The sequence below is a fragment of the Coenobita brevimanus genome, chromosome 33 (assembly GCF_032717465.1).
Source record: "Coenobita brevimanus isolate Jiangsu-jjx chromosome 33, ASM3271746v2, whole genome shotgun sequence".
Classification (NCBI taxonomy): domain Eukaryota; kingdom Metazoa; phylum Arthropoda; class Malacostraca; order Decapoda; family Coenobitidae; genus Coenobita; species Coenobita brevimanus.
Window position 1 is genome coordinate 11,743,139 of NC_136986.1, and position 6,079 is coordinate 11,749,217.

A 6,079-nucleotide genomic window follows, 5' to 3' on the forward strand; every position below is an offset into this window, starting at 1 on the left:
AGTTCGTTAGTTTTCATACTACATTTGTTCACTAAATACCTTATGTTAACATCTTACGATCCCCACGTGGCTCAATCGGTAGAGAGGTGGCTTGCGGTCCTACCGGACCCAGGTTCAAATCCCCTCTGGGGCAGGGAACAGTTTAAGGATTTAAATTTCATTACGGCAGACTTTACCGATCTACCAGAAGACCTGGCGACATGTTGTAAAAATACCTCCGCTAATACCAATACACCAGTCCTGTATGAGACAGCCCTAGCATGTATTCAATATGGACGGTGGGTGCTAGCGCCGAAGTGGTGACATGTAGAAGTGTATGATATGAAGGAGGACTATTGGGCCTTGGGAGCAGGCTGAAAAGCCTATGCCCAGAATCGAGCACATAAAAACAAAACAAAACAAAAAACAATTATATTGAGGTCATTTAGAGGATGAAAAGTCAGATACAGCTTTCAATAATCCCTTCATATCAGACTGAATACAGTGATCTGACTTTAAGTAGAACTAAACAGGAAATGCATCTTCCAAGTAAATGAATTAAGAGGAGCTTTGAAAATGAAAGACTTGAAATGAAAGAGAGAGAGAGAGAGAGAGAGAGAGAGAGAGAGAGAGAGAGAGAGAGAGAGAGAGAGAGAGAGAGAGAGAGAGAGAGAGAGAGAGAGAGAGAGAGAGAGAGAGAGAGAGAGAGAGAGAGAGAGATTGTACAGCCGTTGTTTAATCCTTTCATTGTCCATATGTTTCTCAACTGAATAAATATTTCATGGTTTTAACCTAAATGAACCCTTATTTATGTCCTTACTCGCAGGAGTGGTTCATTCGCGTGAAGGGTATGAAGTTGTTTATTAGTACTAAACATGTTCTTATCGTTTATTGCCTTTTAATATTAACAACCAGTTGAAAAGCAATTTGTCAGCTGAATTTGAAAGAGAAAAAACGTGTAGTTTGTTTGGTATGTGATGAAACGCCAGGATTCCAGAGGACTGAATGATGTACGAAAGATTATGTGGCCCATTCTACTGGGCATTCTATGCATTATTCTCCCAGTATCGAATATTCCGTCCTTATATATCCTACCTCATGTTGTTTCTAGGTGGGGAAAGTGTCTGGGTTAATTATTATTTTTTACTATATTTTGTGTTTATTTCAGGAGTGCTGTTGTTGGTGCCCCTCTACACATGCAGCTGATAATATCCCGGAACTTTGCTAAACTAGATGGCACTTCCCCCTTGTATATTGGCAAGGAAAAGCTGCTACAGGTTTCGTTAGCCTGGCCAGTGCCTCATGATGCCCCCTACACACCTCAGGTTGATAAATGTCTGAGGATTATATCGCAGGTGGGTAAGAGAATTTAATTGTTTGGCTTAATATGTTTTTTACACGAAATCACTCCTTATCTGAGTAACAATGAATTCAGATAGCAATATTTTAAAAGATATCATTGTAGTAAAGAAATTATTAATATCACAAGAATGATGTCTTACATGTTCTATTTTTGCAACCTCCAAGCACTTTTACCCAGTTGCGGATAAATCCCTAGTAGTGAACGAGTCATTACTAATGCCAAGTCGTCGACAAGTTATATCCTCAGAGATGAATAAAATATTTCTGTTAATGACAAAAGAATTTAACTGAATTATTGGAAATGAAAATTGTTGTGCTGCAACAGCTTGATTATATGACGCCGAATAAAAGTTGAAACCCGTGTACTAAAACAAAATCTATACCTATATCAAAGAAAAAAAAAGGCAACAAAGTAATTAAATTATCAGTCAACTATAAAAGGTGCAAAAAGTTCACCTCCTTAAGAAAAAAATATCAGTCAGATAGTCAGAGGCTCCTCCAAGTATGAAGGACAGAGAGTAGGCACCATCCGTCCTGCAATGCCTATGGAGAAACCTCCACCGCAGGTCCCCAAGACTCGGACACAGGACTAGCAAGTGGCGGACAGTAAGGGGAACAAAGCAATCATCACAGTACGGTTCAGCCTGACCACACATTAGGAACTCATGACTAAGCCTTGAGCGCCCGATATGTTGCTGGGTAACAGCCACATCCAGTCGCTAAGACATGGAGGGGAGAACCCTCGGTACTAACACTCTCTGTAAAACATCCCTTAATTTATTGTTAATAACAGCATGCCACAGACTCTGCCAACAAATAAGAATCACATACTTCAAGTAAGACGTCATATCAGAAGCAGGAAGGAGGCAGATGGCAGGAGTCATTGGGAGGAAGCGGATTTTGCTAATGTATCTGCCATCTCATTGCCGTCCACACCGACATGCTCATGAACCCCTACCTTACTCGAGAAAGGCAAAGACAGTGGATGAATTGAATTAAATTCTGAAGTGAAAATAACAGAAATTAGAATTCCTACCCTTACAAAATCTGGGAAATTCACCCAAGACCCAACACCAGTGTCTGACTCTGAACTATCTGTATATACAAGGACGGTTTCTCTGTGAACTGACCAAAGTGTCAAAACAGCTGATGGAGGGCCAGAGCAAATGCGGAACACTTCATAACCTTAGAGTTTGTGCACACCTGCACCTCAGGAAGAAGACACCAAGGAGGGATTTTTAGGAGCTGGACAAGGCAGACACACTGCACAGAAACCTAATCTCACTTAATCGATCTGATCAAGTACGCAAAGGAATGTGGATTGTGAGGATGAGAAACAATAAGTGTCTCACTTTGAACCACCTTTATATACACGAAGGTTTGCCTCTGTGAATGAAATGTTCCAATAATAGCTGATGGCTGATGAAGTGCCAGAGAAGAGGCAGAAGATTTAGTATCCTAAAAATCCCTCCACACCTACACCTCAGGAAGGTACCATGGTGCAATTCTTTGTTGCCAAGTGGGGCTGACAGGCTATGCAGAGACCTATCTCCCCCATAATCTGATTGACCCTGTACCCAAAGGAATGTGGAATGTGAGGATGAGAAACATGTTACTGAAAAAATGACTGCCATGATACACAAATGGCAATAAATGACTCGAATATACCTTATGCGATTCCAGCAATGAAAGATTAGTCACTCGTGCTGTAGATTAAAGTAAGGAACAACAGCCTCCACAAGCTAGGAATTGGGTAGGATCTGAAACCACCTGTGGCAAGACACAAAACTACATGATGCAAAGGACTAAGGACACTAAGCTGCGATAAAGTGGAAGAGGAGTAGACCTCGCAACCATAGGCAAGCTTAGATCCCACTAAGGCTTGATACAAATGAAGGAGTGGACTCCAAGCAGCATCCCATGAGGTGTGAGATATGGAGACAGCAACCTACCTTCAACAAATTCATTGCTTGCATACATGACACTGAAAAAAGTTTCAAAGGCAAAACTCAAGTTACCTGACAGTCAAACGTTAAGTCTAGAAACTTGGTCTTCTCCATGCACTTTTGCTGGCGCCAGCTCCATTAATCTATAAAACTGGATTGCAACACTCATGCTTGAAGTAAAACGGAAATCTCTCCAGTCTGCCCAGCTGGCGACCCTTTGCAGCATCAGTTGCATCTTCCTCTCAACAACTCACATCTGGGAACCAGCAAACCATGTCACTAGGTCATCCACACAAAAGGAAGAAGACACCCACTGTGGCAGGGAATCAAGTATGTCATTGATGGCAACAGCAAGTAAAGGAACACTTAGCACACACCTCTGTGGAACACTTTCCGCTTGAACTCGTAGGACAGAGTGAGGAGAGCACACGGACCTGAAACCTGAAGTTCAACTAGAAGTCACTAAGGAACAATGGCTGGTGGCCATGCAGCCCCAAACTATGAGATGCAGAATGCTATGGTTCCATGCCGTATCATATGCCTTTTCCAGGTCAAGGAATAAAGCTGCTAGATGTTGTCCATATGCAAAAGACTCACAGACTGCTGTCTCAGGTCCTATGAGGTAGTCCAATGTACAGTCAGGGAAAGTTCCGTGTTGCCCATTGTTCGGAGCATTTGTGGTCGACAAATAGTTACGAAGCAACAGCCAGACCCCACAGGTCTGGTAACTGTGAGTGGGAGGGAGGGTAGCCGAGGGTGGGAGGGTTTAGAGAGTTGCTCATGTCACAGTATCAATACATGTTTACTGTCAAAGATATGCTTCTTTGGCTACGTTTTGTAATGTTTGATAGGAATGATAGTTACAGAGACTGATCTTTTAATTAGGACTTCCCATGTCATTCTGTCTATAGGAAAAAGAAAAACCTGTTAATCGCTCATATTAATATATTTTTTTTAGTATTATTTTTGCACACTACTCTTGACTAAGGTCGAGAGGAATAATTATCAGATTAACACTGAAAATGTTTGCAGACGGATATTTACAGAGGGACGACAGAAGATATATATATATATATATATATATATATATATATATATATATATATACATAATGTAAAGAGAGAGAGAGAGAGAGAGAGAGAGAGAGAGAGAGAAAGAGAATATAGTGGTTTTGTTTTTGAGTCAACACAAAACATTATGAATATCTCCTGGGGAAACATCTCATGTTAAATGAAATGAATGAAAGCATTCAAACCTTCTGTCCGAACCCAACAACCTTCCATTACTTTCCTGACAAAACTAGCTCTACAGACATATATGTTTATTTATTTATTTTTTTTTTAATACTAGCATCATACTGTCAACTATCCTTACTAAAGTAACTCAAAAACACCGTCCAAATCAAACACTGGACACCTACATGTGATTCCCAATCTATCACTAAACCCTCCTCTGACCCAGTGCCCCGCCTCCCCCTCCTTCACACTCACAGTTACGAGACATGTGAAGTTGGCTGCCGCATCACATTCACCTGTCTCACACCAGTGCTTCGGAAGGTGGGTAATGTGGAACTTTCCCTGACTGTACATCTCATCCAATGAAACACTCTTTCTGACAGAGAAAAGAAACCTCTTCTTTAGTTAGCCTCACGCTAACCATCTTCTCAAACGGTCAGCATACACAAGATGTCAAACAAATTGCACAATAGTTAGACTCATTAAAATAGTTTTTAAGTGGCTTAGGAAATTGAAGAACCATTCATATCCCCCAGTTAGTGGATACTTTATCTTCATCCCTTATCCTATTATGAATTATCAATAAAAACAGAGAAATGTATGGCAAATGGTAAATCATTGCAAAAGGAATGTCACTGGGTCCAGCAGCAGAGTCATTACACTGCTGGAGAGCAACCTTGAGTTCACAGATGACAAAGAAAACATGACCCCATTCAGTACACAAATAAAATACCAAACCTTTCCTGTTGATGCCGGAATAAGCCAAATGGTTCGGAGGGATCTGAACAAAAAACATTGTAAATATGCTCTGCCAGGGCCGAAGCTACATCAGAGGAGTTGGATAAAGAAGACTGCTGAATTTTAACCTGCAGCATCCCGTCGACATTCTTTAATGTCCACACGTTTTGTCACTGCCAATCCCGTTGACGTACATAAATGTGAATCAATTGCAAGGTCCCTAATTTGCACAATTTTCAATTTTTGCGGGTGATTTTTGGTACGTATACACGTGACACCTTCCTCTACAAGATGCCAGGCAGGGACAATGCCTTATCCAGCATGACCTCCTCCCCCCCCCTGCACGCCATTGTCTCAGCAATTCACCTGTTATCAGTGACCTGGCCAGTAAAGCCATGTCATGCCACGGTACAAAATTCAGGGCCAGAGTGATTCCCCAATCAATGACAATGTGGAGGACAAACTTTACATAGCATTAGAAGAAACTGTCAGAAATGATAGTCAGGTAATGTGGCAAAAAAAGGTCAGGTATGGTGTTGAGTTACTGCTTGAAAACCAATATACTCTCGTACTACATATAAATTCGTACCAAGTAAATAAATAAATACCGTTTATGAGTGGTGGGAAATAGTTATCCTCCCATAGAACTCGTTTTCTTTGATGCCAGCCTGTTAGAAAACCCAGTTAAGTAAGGAGGTACTCCTACCTGTATCAAGTATTTTAAACCTCAGGTGAGCGATTTCTCTATGAATTTTCGATGTTTCTCAGCAAAAGCGGGGGTTTGAGCCAAAAAAAAAAAAATTCCAAAAATGGTCGGGA